The sequence below is a fragment of the Rhinatrema bivittatum genome, chromosome 4 (assembly GCF_901001135.1).
Source record: "Rhinatrema bivittatum chromosome 4, aRhiBiv1.1, whole genome shotgun sequence".
Taxonomy (NCBI): Eukaryota; Metazoa; Chordata; class Amphibia; order Gymnophiona; family Rhinatrematidae; genus Rhinatrema; species Rhinatrema bivittatum.
Genome location: NC_042618.1, coordinates 169,547,869 through 169,571,502, shown reverse-complemented (window position 1 = coordinate 169,571,502; position 23,634 = coordinate 169,547,869).

Sequence of the window (23,634 nt, the reverse complement as noted above, 5' to 3'; positions counted from 1 at the left end):
CAAGATCTAACTGATGGGCCACTGGATCTGCATCCAATTCTTTCAGTAATTGACGAGTCTCATCTAATTTTCAAAGCATTAACGAGTTCTGATTCTGTTTTATGGACTCTTTCTAATTCTGTTATCTGTTGCAATAACTGATTCCTCAGTATTCCTTTCTGCCTTTTATAATAAGTCCCTAAACTAATAAGATTGCCTCGCATATTGGCCTTCAAGCCTTCCCATAGGGAAACTGGGGAAATCTCAGGTGTAGAGTTGAGCAATAAATATTCCTCAATATGATGTTGCACCTTAGAGAAATATTGTTTGTTTTTAAGTAGGCTGTCATTCAGCTTCCAATATTGGACGCCTGAATCATTATTGGGCAGGTCCACCTCCCACCACACCGGGGCATGATCCGACCAGGTAATGTTTTCTATGTCAGCAGATATGGTATGATCGCTCAAGGCTTTATCAATTAAAAAGTAATCTATGCGCGAATAGGTATCACGAGGCCTGGAATAAAAGGAGTAATTTCGGCTATGTGGATAAAGGAGCCTCCATATATCAAGCAAAAGCCAATCATGTAACAATCGTGTGAGAGATAGTCTATCTTTCTGAGTTGCACCCCCCTTTCCTGCAGACTATCCATCCCAACCTTTTATGCCAAATTGAAGTCCCCTCCAATTACTAAGTATCCCCCAGCCACTTGATTTAGTTTCTGATTGATCACATCCAGTAGCACACCCTGATCCTTATTGGGGCAATATACATTAACTACAGTTAGTTTACAATTAAAGATTTCAACCACCAATATCAAATAGCGCGCCCTTTAGGGCCTTCAATCTTTTCCAGTAATTTCACTCCCAAGTTATTGGCAAACAAAATCCCCACGCCACTATATCTACAATCCGGAGTGCTGGCCGCATAATATCTATGGTTAAAGGACCACGGGTGAAATAAATGCTCATGCCTGCGTTTTAAATGAGTTTCTTGTAGGAATACCACAGATGCCTGTAGCCGGGACAAGTCATTGCATAACTTTCCGTTTTATTGGTGAATTCAGTCCTTTCACATTAAAGGAGAGAAATCTAAGTGGAGCCATACTGCATTATCCTCTTGTCACCGCCAGCATTCCAGATCGTTCTTGGTATCATGCCTATAATTTCTAACCCAACTGTATACCAATTCAGGCCTCCCCCCCCCACCCCTGGGTCCCTCATATATCTAAAGTCACCCCACTGGGGGTAGACCCTTAAGAAAGGAAAGTACATCCAATCCCCTCACCCTTCATAACCAAATATTCAATACACAGTCTCTCCGGTTCCACGGCAGAAAAACCAATGATAGAGCAGTTCACTTAACCTAATAAAGCTAAGCTAGATTCAAATAATTCTTTATGGCAATATCTTAAATATTCCAGTCCTGCAAAGGGTCCACAGAAATGAACTAGTCAGCCTAGGGTCCCAGCAGCCCTTCAGGTGGTGGAAAGATCCTTCTTGCTGGCAGATGCCACTGGTTGCCATAAAACTCCCGATCCCGATGTTCTCTTCAGGCATCTGCCCCCTTGCCCAAGCTCTTTGCCATTTTGCAGGCTCCACAACCAGCAGATTGGAGTCTTTTATCAGAGTAGTATACGCAATTTCCATCTCCGCCGCTCGTAGAATGTCCACTGCTTCGTCCAGCGTTTTGACTCAAGAGGATACACCTTTAATAGTAAATGCTAAACCACTGGGGTATAGCCAGCGGTATCTGTGATTTTCTTTCCGCAGAAGGGCTGTGACCGGCTGAAAATCTCTGCGGCGTTTCAAAGTTGCCGGCGAGAGATCATTATATATTGATATGACATGGCCTTCCCATTCAAACACCTTGATTTTCCTTGCCGCTTTCACAATAGCCTCCTTGACTGGGAAGCTGTGTAGACAGATCACAATGTCCCGCAGAGCATTTCTCGGTGCCGCACCTAATGCCCTGTGTGCCCTTTCTACAACAATCTCAGTGGGTACCTCTGCGGTCTCCCCAACACCCGTTGCCGCCGCTGCTTGCAATATCGCTCGGCATATAAGTGGGACTACCTCTGCTGTGTTAGCGAATGCCGGTTCTTCCGGTAGGCCCCGAATACGCAGGTTATTTCGGCATGTTTGATTCTCTATGGCTTCCAGCTTAAGTGCCGTGTCTCTTGTAATTGTTGGATATTTTCAATTTCCTTTTTTAAAGTTTTTATCCGCGTGTCTTGTTCTTCAATCTGAACCTCACTGTCATCTACCCGATGTCCTAGCTCTTGAATGTCAGTGTGGAGGGAAGAAATGGCCTCTCGGAATTCATCCGATAACGTTTTAATATCATTTTTCAAGTCCCGAAACCAATGCTGTAGGTCTTGCTTGAGGATGGGTTCCTCACCACCATCTGAGTCCGGGGTCTCTGGCCACTGTCTGTTTCCTGCGCCATCTGGGCCTTCTCCCCCCTGTGCTCCCACTCAAAGCCACGAGACGGGAGCCGCTGGCATCAAACGACTATTGCTGTAAGTCCACTGCTTTTTTTCTGGTAGACATGTTCGCTAGTAGTTTATCGTCCCTAAGGATAAGAAATCAGGGAGTTTGCTGCATTGGAACCGGAGTATTTAGCTGTTATTGCTGAGGTGAGTGACGGAGAGAAGATCTAAGCAGCCATCTTAGTCAGATGACGTCACTTCCCCCGTTGCTATGTAATTTTGACCGCACAAATCATGTTTTCTGCATACAATTAGAAAAGGTACAGAGAAGGGTGAATAAGATGATAAAGGGGATGGAACAATTCCCCTATGAAGAAAGGCTAAAGAGGTTAGAACTCTTCAGCTTGGAGAAGAGACGGCTGAGGGGAGATATGATAGAGGTCTATAAAATAATGCATGGAATGGAATGAGTTAATCAGTTGTTTACTCTTTTGAAAAGTACAAAGACCAGGGGACACACAATGAATTTACTAGGTAATACATTTAAAACTAAGAGAAAATATATATTTTTTTTACTCAATGCACAATTAAGCTCTGGAATTCGTTGCCAGAAGATGTGGTGAAAGCTATTAGTATAGCTGCGTTTAAAAAGGGTTTGGACAAGTTCCTGGAGGTAAAGTCCATTCACAATTATTAAGGGAGACTTGCAGAAATCCACTGCTTATTCTTGGGATAAACAGCTTGGAATCTTTCTACCCCTTGGGATCCTGCCAGGTACTTGTGACCTGGTTTGGCCACTGTTAGAAATAGGATACTGAAATTGGCCTCCCTTGGTAACCACCACAATAAAAACATGGCTTTAATGGAAGGCAAAATTGGTCCCTGCAGGTATTTTTACAAGTCCATTATAAATTATAATAATCCATAGTTGGATTAGGGAGTGATGACTTTTGAAAAGCTATGGGGAGACCAAAAGATGGCTTCCTTTTACGAATTACAAGACATATTTCATTTGGACCCCAGGGAGATCTTCCACTACTTACAGATCCAACACTTTCTGGTGACTGAGAAAGTGGGAAAATGATCTGCTATTAGGGAAAACTGAATTTGAACTGGTATGACCAGGCTGACACTGAAAAAGACCCTCTCCCTGATAACCAGGTTCCTAAACCAGGATCCATTGGGGAAAACCTCCTATATAAAAGCATGGGAACAAGATTTGGGGAAAGAACTCACAGAGGAGATTTGGGATTTAATCTATTTAAATGTCAAAAAATGCTCTATTTCAGCTCTTGCACAAGAAAATAATTACAAGCCCATGATGAGATGGTATATCACCCCAGAAAGGATTGCTAGGTTTGTACCATCGTATTCAGATGTTGGAAAGGATATGGGAGTATTAGACCTTATATACATATGTGGTGGCAATGCCCAAGTGTTAGTGACCTGTGGAAAAGTATATTTAACTGGCTTCCAACTTAATTGGGCTGACGGTAGATCCCAATCCGGAACAAGCGTTATTAAGTGTCCCACTTGATAGGCCTGATTCGGAGAACTCTATGTTCCAACAACTGATGCTGGCAACGAGTTGTGCCCTTGCATACAGTTGGAAGTCTGAGAGAGCTCCTATGATTGATGAGGAGAAACAGAGGCTAAATAAGATTTGCCTATTAGCCAAATTGACCGCCATAAAATATTATAATATTTGGATGCTCTGGATTAAGGATTAAAAATTAGCTTTAGGCCTATTATAATATAAGAGTTGTTTAGAAATATAACATGTTAAGTCTAAATCTTGTGTTATATTTTATGTATTTTGTCAGATTGAGTGATCAATGCAGTCACCAAAGTGCGTGGCTTATTATGAGTATTGATCTGGAATGAGGTGGTATGAGGGGAGGGAAGGGGGTGGGGGTTAAGAGCGGGGAGGAAGAAAAGGGAAGAATTGATAACGATGCACAACTCCAGAATATCTTGTAAAGTTATAATCATGTTTATTGGAAAACTTTGTACAGTGCTTGCTTTACTTTGAAATCTGAATGCTTGTAAAGTTTTTGGTGTTAACATTGTGTATCAATAAAAATTACAATTTGGAAAAAAAAAAAAGAAACAGGATACTGGGCTTGATGGACCCTTGGTCTGACCCAGTATGGCATTTCTTATGTTCTTATGCGCATAAACCATGTTTTGTGCATGCTGAGCATAATTTTGAATTTATCATTTTTTAAACTCCTGCTGCATTAGTATACCATATTTTGAAGTTAACTTTCTGGTGCATGGGTGCATGAGTAAAGAAAATGTGCAATAAAGTGCACATTGGGGCCTTAGAGTGGTGGTCAATTAATAAAATACTCCCCCCTTCCTCCCCAACATACAGCACATCTCAAAAAAGATATAGTTGCGATGGAGAAGGTACAGAGAAGGGCGACCAAAATGATAAAGGGAATGGAACAGCTCCCCTATGAGGAAAGACTAAAGAGGTTAGGACTTTTCAGCTTAGAGAAGAGACGACTGAGGGGGGATATGATAGAGGTGTTTAAAATCATGAGAGGTCTAGAACGGGTAGACGTGAATCGGTTTTCTACTCTTTCGGATAATAGAAAGACTAGGGGGCACTCCATGAAGTTAGCATGGGGCACACATTTAAAACTAATCGGAGAACGTTCTTTTTTACTCAACGCACAATTAAACTCTGGAATTTGTTGCCAGAGGATGTGGTTAGTGCAGTTAGTATAGCTGTGTTTAAAAAAGGATTGGATAAGTTCTTGGAGGAGAAGTCCATTACCTGCTATTAATTAAGTTGACTTAGAAAATAGCCACTGCTACTACTAGCAACAGTAACATGGAATAGACTTAGTTTTTGGGTACTTGCCAGGTTCTTATGGCCTGGATTGGCTACTGTTGGAGACAGGATGCTGGGCCTGATGGACCCTTGGTCTGACCCAGTATGGCATGTTCTTATGTTCTTACATCCTCCTTATCAACCGCTAGAGGGCAGTGCATACTACAGTTCTGCTGGCTGATGCCTTCAGAATCGGAATTCTGTGCTTGTGCTGGGGAAGGACCTCCGATGCACCCCATCTTAATTTTATTTATTTATTTATTTTTTCATATTTGATAGCTTGCCAATCAGGGTGCCATCATGGCAGGTTACATAAAAAAGGAAATACCTATAACTGTTATAAAAGTATGAACAAACTATATTTATTTATTTAGAGATTTTTTATACCAACTTTCTTGATACAAATCAAATCAACTCTGTTTACAGGGAACAAAGATCTTAACAATAACAGTTAACATGAGACCGTTAATAGAAGAAGTATAAACTTACAATAAAACAAGGGAATACAACTGGGAATTGGAAATGAAGAGGGGGATAAGACCATAATAATTACTAAATACCGATAAGTGTGTGGGGGGCTTGAATGGCCTACCTCTAAGCTATGACATGTTTATGTGAACTTAATGCTTGTCTAGGTTTTGCAAACGAAATGCTAGATTAGATTTTGTAACAGTACTGCTGGTCTAGGAACAGGGGAAAGCTTGACCGAACAACCATGTCTTGAGGTTTTTTTTTTAAAAGTTAGGAGACAAGTTTCCTGCCGGAGGTCCGGGGGTATGGCGTTCCAGATGGAGGGGCCCGCTGTTGAGAATGCCCGATCTCTGATGGTTGATCGGTGCACAACCTTGTTTGGGGGGGCGTGTAGAGATCCCTTGTAAGCTTCCCTTATAGGTCTGGCCATAGAGTGTAGTTTAAGCGGATATAGCAGGTCAAGGGGGGTCTGATGGTAGATGCTTTTGTGAATAATAGTGAGCGATTTGTGAAGTATTCTGAAGTTAACTGGGAGCCAGTGCAGATCCTTTAGGGTAGGTGTATATAAAATCAAAAAACAAAATAACCTAAAAAAGTCAGCCCATATTGAGAAATGAATCAAAACAAATCACACTGATATTGCTAGCGACAATACACAAAGTCCCAATAAGTAACTAGAATTCAGATCATACTTATATTACAAGTCTTCTTGGCACAAGTTCTCCCACACAATTGAATATGTAAACTATGTTTCAATAATACCCGTTTTTACCAACGTCCAGGATGGCTGGCCTAGTCATAGCTCATCAGTTTTTGCCTTTTGGCTAAGATACAATTTTAGGTTGTAAGCAGATGGTCCAATTCTTGTCTTTTGGCTGAGACTGAGAACTGTACAATACTGGGGATTAAACACTTTGCCACTCAACCCCACTGGGAATATAACAATGTTATGCCCTTTGCTAAAGCAATATTAAACTTCCTGCTTAAAAAAAAACAAATTTGCCCTGAACTTCTGACTTCTCCTCACACACTTCTTGATAACTTCATTTGAAGATTCATTTGAAACAAATTTACAAGGTAAAATTCTCTCTCTCCCCCACACATTTGGAAGAGAATAAATGAAAACAAGATGGGATGTTGTCAGTGAGCCCTCCTTTAGATAGAAAATGAATAGAGAAAATGACCATATGGCCTGTCTAGTCTGCCCATCCGCCCAACTAATTTAGGGCCTGATTCACTAAGGCACTTCTTCCATTCTGTGTCTATGGGAAAATGCCTTGATGAATCAGGCCCTTAGCTTTACAATTCCCATCACACCCTCAGAGATTCCCTGTATTTATCCCAGGCTTTTTTTGAATTCAGATACATTTGTCTCCACCACCTCCACTGGGAGGCTATTCCATGCATCTACTATCCTCTGTAAGAAATATTTCCTAAGATTACTCTTGAGTCTACCCCGTTTCACCCTCATTCCATGGCCTCTTGTTCTAGAGCCTCCTTTCAGTTAATAGAGGCATGAAACCTTTGAGATATTTAAATGAATATCATATCTCCCCTATCTTGCCTTTCCTTTAGGGTATACATGTTTAGATATTTAAGTCTATCCTCATATGCTTGAGAACAGTGGTCCCCAATCCTGTCCTGGGGGCCCACCAGCCTGTACTGTCTTCAGGATATCCACAATGAATATGCATAAGAGAATTTGCATGCACTGCCTCCATATCATGCACATTCTCTCTCATGCATATTCATTGTGGATATCCTGAAAACCCGACTGGCTGGTGGGCCCTCAGGACACGGTTGGGGACCACTGCTTTAGGACAAAGATAACTGACCATTTTAGTAGCCACCCTCTGGGCTATCTTGTTTATATCCTTTTGAAGGTGCAGACTCCAGAATTGTACAGTATTCTAAGTGAGGTCTCACCAGGGACTTATTTAGGGGCTATATCACCTCCCTTTTCCTTCACCTTTGAGTCTCACAATGCCACTTTTGCACTTCCTTCTATCACTAACATATCTGAAAAAACATCTTGTTCCCCATTTTACCATATTTGCTATTTTTTCTTCTACTTGAATTTTAACATTCCTATTATCCGAGCTTCTCAATTTTTCCAGTTATTGTTGCCTGTGTTCCTCTTTCTGCGATTTCTTGTAGTTTATAAATGCTAACCTTTTCTCCCTTACCTTTTCACAGCTACTTCTTTAAAGAACCATAACATTCCCTTTTTCCTCTTCTCATTTATATTCCCAACAAAATAATTATCCTTATATCTCCTTTTAGTTTTGCTCATTGACCTTCTATTTCCCCTAGATTTCCCCATCCAGCTAACTCCTCCTCGAGGTACTCCCCCATTTTGAGAAAGTTAGTTTTCTTGAAGTCTAGGACCCTCGCCTTAGAATGAATCTCTCTGTCGTGCATCCTAATATTGAACCACACCATCTGGTGGTCACTGGTTCCCAAAATGATCATCCACTACAACATCAGAAATACTGTCCCTGTTGGTAAGCACTAGGTCCAGTATCATCCCCTCCTGTGTGACTTCTGTTACCAGTTTACAAAACCGTTCTCCTTGCAGAGAATCCAGGATCTCCCTGCTTCTAGAAGATTCTGCAGTTGGGATGTCCCAAACAACATTTGGAAGATTAAAATCCCCTAGCAGCAGCACCTTCCCTTTCACAGTAACCTTGTGAATATCCCCCTCCCTTAAATCTCTATCCATCTCTCCCATCTGTGATGGAGGTCTGTATATTACACCAATATAGAGGGTTCCATTTTCTCTTTCCAGATTAACCTACAGTGCCTCACCTCGTAAGCCCAGCAATGCTGTTGCTTTAATACTGTTCTATTATAATCACATCTTCTCCTTTCCTTTCTGAATAGATTGTAGCCAGGTATAACTATATCCCAATCATGGTTTTCTGTGTACCAGGTCTCCATGACAGCTACTATATATAAATCAGCTTCTTCCATGACTGGATCTAGATCTGGGACTTTATTTCCCATACTATGAGCATTAGTGTACATACCTTTCCAAATATTGCCTTCCCTCCCCCCCACCCCCAATTTCTATGGGTATTTAATGTTTTACTTACCTTAGGGTTTTGTTCACCCATCCCCAATGATTTTAGTTTAAAGCCCTCCTCAGTAGGTTTGCCATTTTGTGAAGAAAAAATAGTATTTTATTGGTTTCTGTGCATTCAGGCCTTGGTGGGGCTTGAGACACTAACTACTGGCACTTGAGGCATTCACTCTATCTATTGAGCTACACTTGCTATATGCTTTAGAATGAAAACCACTGCCCATTTTAGTAGACACCCTCTGGCTTGACTCCATCCTGTTTATATCTTTTTTAAGGTGCGGTCTCCATAATTGTACACAGTATTCCAAATGGGTTCTCACCAGGGACCTATACAGGGGCAATATCACCTCTCTTTACCGACCATTCCTCTCCTTATGCAGACAAGTGTCTTTCTGACTTTGGCTGCTTTAAGATCATCGGATACAATCACCCCACTCTTTTGTATGTAAAAACATTTCACTTCCAATGTACTTCCTCTCTTAGGTTTTTGCACGCTAAATGCATTACTTTGCATTTTTGAGCAGTAAATCTTAGCTTCCAAAACCTAGACCAGTGATGGCAAACTCCAGTCCTCGAGTGCCACAAACAGACCAGGTTTTCAGGATATCCACCATGAATATGCATGAGATAAGATTTTCTGTAGGAAAACCTGAAATCCTGGCCTGCTTGTGGCACTCAAGGACTGAAGTTCACCATCACTGACCTAGACCATTCCTCGAGCTTTGCTAGATGTCTCATGTTTTCCACTCCCTTTCTGGCTGTCTACCCTGTTGCAGATTTTGGTATCATTGGCAAAAAGACAAACCTTTCCTGACAATCCTTCCACTTTGTCATTCATGAAAATGTTGAAAAGAACCGGTCCAAGGATCAATCCCTGAGGTACACTGCTAGCAACATCCATTGCCATGTCCCCTTTAAGCTGTGAGCATGAAGGTCAGGAATCCCATGCACACAGCAAAACAGTGCACACAAGAAATCACAATATTATTTCCATTATATTGGCGCTTAGCATACAAATTTGAACTCAGTTTATAAAAAGTTGCACAAAAGAAAGTACTTTGCACACATAGCGTTACAAAAAATTAGAGGAAACATTGCCCCCCTCCTCAGAGAAAACTTCATTTACCACTACCGTTTGTTGCCTCCTACTTAGCCAGTTTCTAACCCAGTCAGTCACTCAAGGGCCCATACCAAGGGCATTTAATTTATTTATAAATCACCTATGTGGGACCATGTCAAAGATAATACCTTTTCTGAAGATCATGGCATCTACTGTGAAGAAATGAACATTTAACGGAATCTAAACTGCTTATTTTAAACAGAATACAATTCAATTGTAGCAACATTGCAGAAGAGAATCTTAGGAGTACCAAAATCCAACAGAACTTGTACCTTTCATTATAGAACTGAAATCTGCCTTGGCGCTAGTTAATGCTAAATCAAAAGTACCAATTATGTGATGACTCTGAGCTGATTTAGAAAAGATTAGCCATCTTGAGTTCTTTATTCATCACCCTGGTCAAAAGTAGCTCAGTCCTCCATTCCTTTTCAGCCACTGAGACTGAGAAAGCAAGCAAACACTAGATGTCGCTGAAAGACCTCTGCTGTATGGTAAAACAAGAAGCAACCTTGTGTAAAGATGGGATTATCGAGGCATGTAAGGAGGAGGAAGAGGATGAAGAAAGGGCAGGATGGGGGAAAAGAAGGGGACCTCACTAATACTGAAATGTGCTCTCAAGAGCTGTAAAATACACATGCATAGCCAACAATTACTCCAAACCCGGGGTCCTGTCACCCTTTAAAAAAAGATACAAAAACAGGTGCACAGATTGCTGTGTGTATATATTATATCAAAATGGCTTCTCACTAAAGCATACACCCTACCCCCCTCCCTCCCTTCTGTGTCACCCTACCCCCCTGCCTATCTCTCCCCCCCTCTCCTCTCCTTCTCCCCCTCCCTGTTCAACTGTTAAATTATGTTATTCCCTATAATTGTACATATTGTATTTACCTGCAAACTTTGCCTACTATAATTTATTAACCTAACTTTTTTCTTCTGTCACTTTTCCCCCCCTCCTTTTTTCCTCTTTTACCCTCTTGTAAATATGTTATTTTAATTTTAGTTTAAATCTTTATTTCCCCTACCTTTCCTTTACTCTCTAGTTATAATGCTTCAATATGTTTCAATTGTATTCTGTTAAACATGTTCGATGTAAAGCGCCGCCACAGGCACTAGTTTCATGTTACGCTGTGAACCGATGTGATATCATTGATGAATGTCGGTATATAAAACTTTTAAATAAATAAAATAAAAATAAAATGTGTGTGTATATATATATATATATATGGGGGGAGCTTAGTTTATAACTAGTTATGTGTGAAAATGTAGAGAAGTGAGCCACCTCACCTCATAACTCAGGCTATGCACCTCAGTACAGGGATCCAGGTTCAGAGTCCCCATGCCTTGGAGCCACTTGGGGCTTGATGCCCTGTGAAGGCCGTGCACTCAGACCTGGAGAGAGAGGGAAGGCTGTGGCCCTTGTTGGCCAATGAACTCAGTCAATAATGTACCTCAGCAGAAGCCCCTTCAAGTTCTCAGGCATGCTGTCCAGAGCGAGAGGATTAAAGACAGAGGAAGTAAAACAGAGGAAACAAAAAAAAGAGAGGGGGGACAAGGAAGGCACATAAAGCCTGAAGGGCAGTCTGTTTTTCCTCTGTACCAGGATTAGCAGTAAGTGCTTTGCGATGTATCCATTTAAAAGGCACTTCATAAAATAAATTTCCTTTAAATGACCCGAGAATGGCAGTAAGACACTCTTCCCCGTCTCTCTCCCGTCTCCTTTTCTCCTGTGGAGTTTAATGGGATTTGATTGTTTAGACACACACACATGGCCGTGACAACTGTGCTATGCCTACTGTATAGCTGTCTGCCAAAAGCGAGTTAATAAAAGCCTGAGGAACATTATTTGGCCAGCTGCCATATCACAGACTATTCAGTGCACAACATTAAACCAGTTCATCCAAGCTATTTGGCATTTCTGCAAACATCAATGTACTTTGCAATAACACGGTTTTAATTCATCTCTCAACAAGAAAAGATGCTCTGAGGACTACAGTGATAAATTATTTAACCAGAGCGCTCTGCAATCAATTGTATACAGCTACAATGAATCAGTCCCTTCCCTGAAGAACTTACAATCTGGGTACTAGCTTAAGGTCACAGTGAGTGCCTGGCAGAAGTAGGAGTGAAGCCCAATCCATTGCTATAACTACGGGACTCCACAGTCAAATCTTTTGAAAGGACACTCCTAAACAAGAGGATCAATCAATCTAGAAACAGACTATAATGGGCAGATACTGCAAAGCCCACCTAGTATGCCCATTTTTCCTTCCTGCTGCAATAGGAAAATTGGTTCTTACCTGCTTATTTTTGTTCCTGGAATACCACGGATCAGTCCAGACTCCCGGATTTTGCCTCCCTTCCTGCAGATGGAGACAGAGAAAGTTTCACTGACACTGACCTATAACCTGGTGTGCCACCTTCAGTATTGACCTGTACCTAAGCCAAGATTCATCCCATAACAATTCTATTGAAATAGAAAACAACCTCCCACAACAAGCAGGAGAAAAGGTGAAACCCCACCTTGGAAAAAAAACAACTTTTCTTCGCAACTCCAAACCAGGAGAACAAACTTGAAATCCTGAGCAGCTCTGCAGCCTATAGACAATAGAAATACGACAGAAATACATGTGGACTCTCCTCTACAACCAGGGTGAGACTCTGGACTAATCCATGGTATTCCAGGAATGAAAATTCACAGGTAAGAACCAGTTTTCTTTTCCTGTTCATACCCGGATCAGTCCAGACTCCTGGGATGTACCCAAGCTTCCCTAAGTAGGGTGAGACTGTGAGATTCCCGCTCGAATAACATCTCAAAGCCCATGGCCTTTGGGGCCTTGATATCCAAATGATGTCTGGCAAAAGTGTGCACCAACTTCCAAGTAGCCACGCGACAAATTTCTTGTGGCTACACCTGCTGGCACTCCGCCCAAGAAGCTGCCTGTGCCCAAACTGAGTCCTCAATCCCACCAGGAAAGGCACCCCTTACAGATATAAGCTGAGCAATTGCTTTCTTCAACCATCTGGCTATTGTGGACTTTGAGGCCTTCTGCCCCTTCTTAGGTCCACTCCATAGCACAAAGAGATGGTCAGATACCCTAAAGCTATTGATGACCTTGAGGTAATGCAACAAAGCCCGCATCACATCCAGACATCTCAGGTCCCTAGCGTGCAGAGTTGATGCGTCCAAATCTGGGAAAGCTGGAGCCTCTACCGTCTGACTCAGATGGAATGTTGACACAACTTTCAGAAGAAAAGAGGGCACCATCTGCAAAGAGATCCCAGAATCCGAGATCTTCAAAAAGGGCTCCCTACATGACGATGCCTGTAGCTCCAAAATACTTCTGGCCAAACAAATTGCTACCAGAAAAACCACCTTCATAGTGAGGTCCTTCATAGTTTCCCTCCTTAAAGGCTCAAAAGGAGCTACCAACATTCCTTTTAGAACTAAGTTAAGATTCCATGAGGGACATATTTTCTGCACTGGACGACGCAGATGTTTTGCTCCTCAAAGGAAGCAAACCACATCTGGAAGAGCAGCCAAAGACATTCCATGTAACTTGCCACAAAGACAGTCCAAGGCTGCAACCTGCACTTTGAGAGAGTTAAAGGCCAAGCCCTTCAACAAACCTTTCTGCAGAAAAGCTAAAATGTGAATTACCAAGGCCTGAGTAGGGCTTACTCCCTCACCCATACACTAGGACTCAAGACTCTCCAGATCCTCACATAGGACAAGGAAGTGAAAGTCATCTTAGCTTGCAATAAAGTGGAAATGACATCCTCTGGATATCCTTTCTTCCTCAAACGCCTTCTCTCTAAAGCCAAGCTGCAAGACAAAAGTGAACCGCCCGATCCGAAAATATTGGACCCTGCCGAAGAAGGTTCAGCAAGTGAGTGAGCCGCAGCGGGCCATCTACTGCCAGGTTGATTAGGTCCGCAAACCACAGCTGCCATGGCCACTCTGGTGCTAACAGGATCACTTCTCTAGGATGACTTTCTGTCTCTGTCTTATTACTTTTCCACCAGCAGCCACAGGCGGAACATGTAAAGAAGAATCCCTCGGGGCTAAGGTAAGAGTAAGGCTTCGACCCCTTCTGCCCTGGGGTCTGTTCTGCGACTGAAGAAGCAGGGCGCCTTGGCGTTCCTTTGAGACACCATCAAGTCCAGATGGGGAACACCCTACCTGCAACACAGTAGAGTCATTGCCTCCTCTGACAAATCCCACTCTCTGGGATCCAGCTTCTGGCGACTGACAAAATCTGCTTGAATATTGTCCACTCTGGCTATGTGAAATGCTGCTAACAATGCTAGGTGTTATTCTGTCCAGAGAAATAGGTCCTGGGCCACTGCCCGACTCCTGCTTCCCCCTTGTCTGTTGATATAGGCCACAGTGGTTGCGTTGTCCAACAAGATGCGTACCCGGCGACCGCTCAACAGAGGCAGAAAGGCAAGTAACTTGACACGTATCGCCCTCATCTCCAAACAATTGATAGACCAGGATGCTTCTTCCTTGGACCATTGCCCCTGGGATGACTAACTACCACACAGTCTGGAACCTCAAGGCCCATTCCATGATGTAGATGATCTCGACCAAGCCACCACGAAAAACTGGACCTGGCAGACTCCTTGAGAGACGGAGGAAGATGAAACTGTTCCGACAAAGGATCCCAGTGGGAAAAGAGAGATCTCTGCAGAGGTCTCATGTGCACAAAGGCCTAAGGAACCAGTTCTAACGTCGAGGCCATGGATCCCAACACCTGAAAGAATTCCCAGACCATGGGCACCACCATATTCAACAGCCTGCACACTGCTTCTGCAGCTTGAGAATGTGACCCTCAGTAAGAAAAACCTTTCCTAACTTGGTGTCAAAGTGCACTTCCAAACTCCAGAATGTGGGATGGAGTGAGCTGACTTTTCACCAGCTTCACCACCCAGCCTAGGGACCTCAACTGCTGCAAGACTTGAGACACCACTTGACTGATAGGGCTTCCATCTTTGCTTGAATGAACCAGTTGTTCAGATATGGATGAACTAAAATGCCCTTTTCCTGAGCACCGATGCCACAGCCACCATCACCTTGGTAAACAAAATGCAGAGCCGTTGCCAGACTGAAAGGTAGGGCACAAAACTGAAAAAGCCTCCCGAGGATCATCATCTGCAGGAACCATTGGTGATCTGGGCGGTTTGCTATGTGCAAGTATGCCTCTCAATTCCAGCAAAGCCAGAAACTCTCCTTTGTGCACTGCTGCAATGACCGAATGCAGAGTTTTCATGCGAAAATGTGGAAGCCGGAGGGCCACATTCACCTTCTTCAAATCCAAAATTGGATGGAAGGACCCTTCTTTTTTTGGCACCACAAAATATATGGAATACCTCCCCGTTTGTTGTTGCCCCATAGGCATAGAACTATGGCCTCCAGCTTTTGTAACCACTCCATGGTGTCCTGGATCACCTTCCTCTTGCTAAGTGATGCGCAAGGGGAAATAATGAACAAGTCCTGCAGAGGATGAGAGAATTCTAAAATATAACTGTCTCATCATGCTTAGGACCCACTGGTCTGTTGTGACATTGGCCCACTCCTCGTAAAACAGTCAGATGCCCTCCAATAAGAGGAATGGACCTGCACACTTCATTGTGAGGACTTAGCTCCACCAGAACCCTGGCCGAGACCCTCTCTGCCTGGTTTTCTGGCCCCTCAAAAGGATTGGTTCCAGGATTGTTGCCTGTTGGCTCCTTGTCTTTAGGCTCCTGCTGAGGGTCTACTCTGAGGAAACCTTCTATTCTGCCAGAAACTAGACTGCCCCACAAAGGAACTCTTGTTTTCTCTTGGCTTGTCTTCTGGGAGCCTATGCCCTTTGGTCTCACCGAGATGCTTCATGAGCTCCTCCACGTCCTCTCCAAACAGAAGCTTTTCCTTGAAAGGTAATGCTCCTGAGACTTAGACCAAACATCCGCTGACCAGTTCCTTAACCAAAGGAAGTTCTGATGAGGTCATACAAGGCATCCGCGACATACACCTCTGCCGCCTCCAGAGAGTTCGCCTGCTTAGCCTCAGATGTAGATAGCATTCTGTAGCTGGCCCTCTGCATGAAGCTACTGGACACAGCAGCACATATGCCTAGCACAGAAATCTCAAATATCTTCTTGAGATGAATTTCCAATTTCTTGTCCTGTATATCCTTCAGTGCCGCTGAACCAGCCACAGGAATGGTGTTCTTCTCAGTGACTGCAGACGCAGACACATCCACCTTTGGGAGCGTGTCTTCAGGCAACAGATACAATTTTGCCATCGCCTGGTCTACCTTCAGGCTCGTCTCTGGAGTGTCCCACTCCTTGACCACCAGCTTTTTCACCGATTTGTGAAAAGGGAAGGCTTTTGTTGGGCCCCTCAGGCCATCCATGACCAGCTCCACTCCTTCTTGATCAGTTGCTTCCTGAGGAACCTTGTTCCCTAGCTCCTCCAGAACATTAGGAATCAAGGGCCACAACTCTTCCTTATGGAAGATACGCACCAGTTTTGGGTCCTCCCCTTCAGCAACTGGCACCTGGTTCATCCTTCCATCTGGGTCTGGTACATCTGGGCTATATCAGGGACAGATGGATCAGGAGAGGCAGATACCTGCGGAACTCTGTCCACTGAATCCTCAGAGTGATTTGGACTGCCAGGACCTGCCCTCATCCCGAGGACCCTGATCCTTGGAGCTCCTAGGTCTTTTGCCAGTACACAGACCAAGGAAGAGCCCCTGAGCCCGGTCCAACTGCTTCCCAGCTGCCTTTCTTGCTAAATATGCCTCATGCATAAGCATCACAAACTCTGATGGAAACATTGCGGGGTCCTCTGATCCATCCCTGAAAGGATCCCTCTCTTCATCAGAATCAGGCTCCCTCCTGTTAACAGAGCCCTTGCACTGCTGGAGACAACCGGGAAGGAAAATCCTTGAATCCCCTGAACAGCTCTGAAGTGCCTTCAGTATCGGAAAACATGGCTGCCTATCTCACGCCCGGCAGGGGGAGGGTTGCCAACTTTAAAGGCATTCCCGTGCCTTTGTTTAAACTGCCACTCCGGCGCCACTTCTGCTGGCTCCGACCTGCCCTCTCCACAGGAGACGCAGTGGAAGCAAAGCCTGGAGTGGGAAAGCACTGTCGCGCGACATCTCAGGAGAACAAAAACTGCTGCGCCGCAGTGGCAAAAGAAAGGCCAACCGCATGGCCAACAAGCACCACCCCGCCAGCAAAGGCCTTACCGCATGACTGACAAACTCTGCCACCCGAGAACTCCTGTCCCAGCAGCTATCGAGCACTTCAAGCTCCACCCACAGCCCCCCTGGCTGCTATAACACTGCCACTTCCTTCGCTCTCACTTTTTTTTTTCCAACTTTAATAAAAAGCCAAGGAGGAAAAAACAAAGGGTACTTTCCTGTGGCAGAAGAGCTACGCAACTCCAACCAATCTCCTGGGGGGAGGGAACTGACCCCACCAGATATATACTCCTGGCGGCGAAAGACCGATCCAGGCAAGGGTCCCTGACACCCTGCTTGCCCACCTCAGCACCAGGACGAATAGCCCCACCAGGATCTAGCAACCTCCTGGGAGGAATACCTTAAAGTACCTGCTGAATTCCCCCTTTCTTTTTTCTTTTTTTTTTTTTTTTGACTGCAGGGATTGCACCTCTACCATCTGCTGGAGACAAATACTGAGGGACTGCAGGTGGCACACCAGGTTTTATCACAAACAGAGAGGCCCCTAAATGCTTGAAATCCAGAGACAACATGGAATCACAAAGACAACAGAACAATGTCCCTAGTCATTTAATTCAACTTATTCTTGAGCGTATAGGGAAAATAATTATTTATGTTTGTAGGACAACCACTCTTTCAGCTAATACACCAATAGTATGCTGAAAATTTATTAGGTCCGCTTTTATATTTTTTGAAAATGTTTCATGCAAATAAAATTGCCCATATCCTAATGATTCATTATAAGCTCAATCCTGACTCTAAGCAAACATATAAAGTGAGTGGAGTAGTCAAACGCCAGCAATTCAAAAGAATAGCATGTATTTAGCTTTGAAAAATCAAACGTAGAAAAAACCCCCCAATTTTATTTGCATAAAAAATTAAAAAAAAAATAAAAGCAGACCTAATACATTTTCAGCATACTATTGGTGATTTAGCTGAAAGAGTGGTTGTCCTACAAACATAAATAATTATTTTCCCTATATGCAACCTCTGTGCCCAACCCATCAATAGGTACAGGAACGGTCCGTGATGCTCTTCTTATAACAAGTGCTGTCCAATTTCAGCTGGTTGGTTGGGAACAAACTCTTTCAGAAGTTATTAATATCTGACAGGGTACCTACCATTTGCAGGAAAGCTCCAAGTAGGGATGAGACTTGCAGTGCTAGCGAGCTCCCTGGAGTCACTACACACTTCATGTGTGCTGGAGATACAACAGTTTTTGCGTGGTCAGTTGGCCAGCAACAATTTTTTGTTTGATCAGGAGAGAGATCCTGCCTTTGGATTCAGAAGATAGATAATTCTGCTGTGACATTTTCTTATTGTGGTACCCGACTGTGAATGTGAAACCTCAGATGTTCATGTGTATGGCAATGAATACAAAAATACAATCCAAGTGTGTTGTTAAAGTCCCTGGGTTTGTGGGGTCAAGACCCTGTTAAAAGGGGAATATGCAATGATTGACCCCTAGTGCTACGAGATGAATTCACTTCTGAGAAGAGAATACATTTCTCCTAGTTGACCGGCAGCAGGCAGTCTCCCTTTGGTAAATGGCAGTGCTGTTGGTTCCAGTCTCTGCTGAGACTTATTTCCTCAGACAAGCTGGTCATGGTGTCTGTGACGATCACCTACCACAAGTTTCCAAGTCTGCGGAGGGCTGGAAGGCAACCCTGTCTCAGAGACTGAGCTGTTTATTTCCACTTCAAAGCCAGTTGCCAGTATCAGACATACTGTAGAACGACAGTCCAAGTATGAGCTTTATTTAAATGGAGACATAAATTTTGTACATGTGCCCAACTCAGGCCGAGTTCCGCCCCGCCTGGGGCTGCCTCAGGGGCCTAAAACAACAAATAAACAAAATGAACAATACAGGACATACAAAAATAAATTAAAAGTTAAACATGAAAATATTTTGAACAAGGTAACACAGAGAGGAAAAATCATAAATACCATTTAAACTGGAGTCAGAACAAGAACAAGACTTAGTAAATGAAAGGACAAGAGATACAGTAATATATCATGGTTTACCTGTATATAGATGATCACTATGTGTATGAGTAAACACTCTTAGACTTAGTGCACCAAAAATCTAGTAGTCTGGTGGTCTGCAAATAATCGATAAAAAATGAGCTGGGGAAAAAAAAAAAGTCATTGAACACAAACATACAGTAAGTTAATGATTAAAAATCGATGTGAGTAATAAAAAGTGGCTTACTTATTAAACAATAAATAAAAAGTTAATAAAAAGTGAAAAGTGTATAATAGACAACATGAGTTACTGATATGATAAAAGTTAAAAAGTATATAAAAAATATTAAAACAAGCTTGTGGGTTTTAGCATTCTGGATTATGCACAATTAAAAGCAAATAAAAACGTCAGACAAGTTTAACACGGACGGACCTTCTCTGAAGAAGGTCTAAAAATAGACGGACCTTCTCTGAAGAAGGTCCGTCTATTTTTAGATTTGTAAGCCCTGATTCGGGCGGCACAGTTGTTAAATTTGGCTGACATTTTTATTTGCTTTCAATTGTGCATAATCCAGAACGCTAAAACCCACAAGCTTGTTTTAATATTTTTTATTTACTTTTTAACTTTTATCATATCAGTAACTCATGTTGTCTATTGTACACTTTTCACTTTTTATTAACTTTTTATTTTTTATTTGTTGTTTAATAAGTAAGCCACTTTTTATTACTCACATTGATTTTTAATCATTAACTTACTGTCAGGCCGATACAGTACAGTGCGGTGCGATGGAGCGCACTGTTAGCCTGCTCTTGAACGCGCGTTTTCCCTTACCCCTTATACAGTAAGAGGAGGAAACCGCGCATCCTACCCGCGGCACCTAATAGCGCCCTCAACATGCAAATGCATGTTGATGGCCCTATTAGGTATGCGCACACAATTCAGAAAGAAAAATGTGCAGCCAAGCCGCACATTTTACTTTCAGAAATTAGCGCCGACCCAGAGGTCGGCGCTAATTTCTTCCAGCACTGGGAAAGTGCACAGAAAAGCAGTAAAAACTGCTTTTCTGTGCACCCTCCGACTTAATATCATAGCGATATTAAGTCGGAGGTCCCAAAGAGTAAAAAAAGTAAAAAAAAAATAAAATAAAATTGAATTCTGCCCATGGCTGTCGGGCCGAAAACCGGATACTCAATTTTGCCGGCATCTGGTTTCCGAGCCCGTGGCTGTCAGCGGGCTCGAGAACAGACACCGGCAAAATTGAGCGTCGGCGGTCAAACCTGCTGACAGCCGCCACTCCTGTCCATAAAGAGGCGCTAGGGACGCGGGCGCTCGCCTGCTCTCCCGCATTTTTTACTGTATCGGCCCGTGTATGTTTGTGTTCAATTAATTTTTTTTCCCAGCTCATTTTTTATCGATTATTTGCAGACCACCAGACTACTAGATTTTTGGTGCACTAAGTCTAAGAGTGTTTACTCATACACATAGTGATCATCTATATACAGGTAAAACCATGATATGTTACTGTATCTCTTGTCCTTTAATTTACTTTCGGGCCGATACAGTACAGTGCGCTCCGACGGAGCACTGTTAGCCGGCATTTGGACGCACGTTTTGGATGCGCTAGCTTTACCCCTTATTCAGTAAGGGGTAACAGAGCGTCCAAAACGCGCGTCCAACCCCCTCGAACCTAATAGCGCCCGCAACATGCAAATGCATGTTGATGGCCCTATTAGGTATTCCCGTGCGATTCAGTAAGCAAAATGTGCAGACAAGCCGCACATTTTGCTTTCAGAAACTAGCGCCAACCCAAAGGTAGGCACTAGTTTCTGCAGGCACCGGGAAAGTGCACAGAAAAGCAGTAAAAACTGCTTTTCTGTGCACCCTCCGACTTAATATCATGGCGATATTAAGTCGGAGGTCCCGAAAGTTTAAAAAAGTAAAAAATTAAAAAAAAAATAAATTTAAAATGGGCCCGTGGCTGTCAGGTCGAAAACCGGACGCTCAATTTTGCTGGCATCCTGTTTCCGAGCCCGTGGCTGTCAGTGGGCTCGAGAACAGACGCCGGCAAAATTGAGCGTCGGCTGTCAAACCCGCTGACAGCCTCTGCCTCCGTCAAAAAAGAGGCGCTAGGGATGCGCTAGTGTCCCTAGCGCCTCTTTTTACCAGCGGGCCTAATTTAAATAAATTAAGATACTGAATCGCGTGCACAGGAGAGTGGCCTGTGCACACGCTGGGAGAGTGGGCATTTGCCCGCTCTCCCGCATTTTTACTGTAGCTGCCCTTTTGTCTTGTTCCGATTCCAGTTTAAGTGGTATTTATGATTTTTCCTCTCTATGTGTTACCTTGTTCAAAATATTTTCATGTTTAACTTTTAATTTATTTTTGTATGTCCTGTATTGTTCATTTTGTTTATTTGTTGTTTTAGGCCCCTGAGGCAGCCCCAGGCGGGGCGAAACTCGGCCTGAGTCGGGCACATGTACAAAATCTATGTCTCCATTCAAATAAAGGTCATACTTGGACTACCTTTCGGCGTCTAATCCACATTGTTGCCTAAACGGCTTTCTTAGATAGCCTACCCTCTTGCTTTGTTGGTCAGACATACTGTAGCCAGCTAGACAGCCATCTTCCAGATTCAAACTTAGCCCTGGGAGATGGTATTAACAGTGCTGCAGAAAGCTTGAAAGTTACAAGATTGTATCTAGATAAATACTTAAAGAAACAAGGTAATCCATTAAGCTAACTCTGCCCTATCAGGTTGACTGAGAAAGGTGGGTTCAGGCAATTGCACAGCTTAACCCTCATTCAAACACACATTTTGTGAGTGTAAACCTTAGTGCCAATGCAGCAAGGACTTTTACACTTAGAAAACGTGTGTTAAAAATGTGAGCACTGCTTAGCACCCTCACATGGAAATGCCATGCAATTCAGGGCATTAAGTAGTACCCCCCCTGGTGCAGAGAGGTGCGCTGGCCTAAGCCAGATTTTCTTAGTGCTGGAAACTTAACTCCTAGGGCAGAGATGGAGTAAAGTTTCCAGCACTGCTTTGCGGGCACATAAAAATAAAAAAGAAAGTCTTTCCCATTCCGGATAAGTCCATACGTATCTGGCTAAGTGGTGGTGGTTAAACTGCGACTTATCCAGCTGTCTAGTTTTTCATCCTCAGCATGGTCGCTTTTCTCCCTGGTCCACTGTCCCACCCAACCCCACCCCGAGTTAAAGTGTGTTTGGCCCGTGCATTTTACAGTCAATGCACTTTTTTTTTTAAAACTCTCAATGCATTATCATAGTATTAGCTTACTGCATCAGGAAGTTAAAAAAAATTGTAATCTGTGCGTTAAAACCATGCGCTGAAATCCAGCACACAGTTCTTAACGCGCGGATTACTGCATCGGCCTCTCAGTTTTAGAAATGCATTCTTTTCTCGAGACAGGCTAGAAGGAAGCCAAAAAAGGAGAGGTGCAGATAATGTGACTATGAGCATAGGCTAAAAGAGGTTGGTTTATTTGGCATGGAATGAGAGTGAGGGATGACTTGAAAGAAGTCTTCAGATACATAAAGGAGATAATAAAGATACTGCCCTCTCATCACGGAGGTGATTATATGCTTAAATTACAGCGTGGAGACTGAAATAAGACATTAGACCAAACTTTCTAACTATATGGATGGTCAACCGATGGTGAAATCTCCATCACTGGAGAATTTTAGTAGTTGAGACCAAAATCTGTCTGGGATGTTTACATGCAGTAGATCCTTTATGGAGTCAGGATGGACTGAATACATTCTTAAGGTCTCGTCCAACACTCTCATACTATGATTCATGGGGATTCAGGTAGAAATTGCCCTTTGATCTTGCTCAGGAAAGAATTCAGAGATGACACAACAATTGGTTTCTGCGTTCATTTTATTATTTTTTTAATTAACTAGTTATCTTTTCCTTATAACCGGTTCATTCCCACATTACAATCTGTGGTTATTACTTGTTATTTTGGTAAAATAAATAGAGATGGTCAACATTCAGATAAAACACTCTCTAGAGCTTCAGTTAATGTTCATGATTGAATTTCCGCACCAAAATGTGTGGAAACACTGTCCCTGTGTACCCAGACTAGGGTGGAGGGGAACCTGCCCTGCTGCAGTGCACCCGAGCAGTCAGGGAATGCTACCAGCAGCAACTGAAACATCCATCCCCTCCAACACATTGGCTGGTTTGTTAGAGGTTAAAAATCTGCAATTTGTTTTGAAGGTTGTGTTCGTTAGCCAGTGATTAGGAGATGAAAGAACTTAATCGCCACCACTCAGCAAGGTCACTATGAAACATTCTCTGGCGGGGTCTTCAGGAAGGGGAAAATCTGTTTTACAAAAAACATGTCTCGGTTGAAAAAGGGTCCCTCTACTCTAGAAAAGCAGGATAAACTGTGTGAGCGTGGGAAGGCTACAGGTTTGGACACTCTCACCAATGTCCTACAGTCCTTTGTACCAGCCCACTTCTATGGATATATAACAGA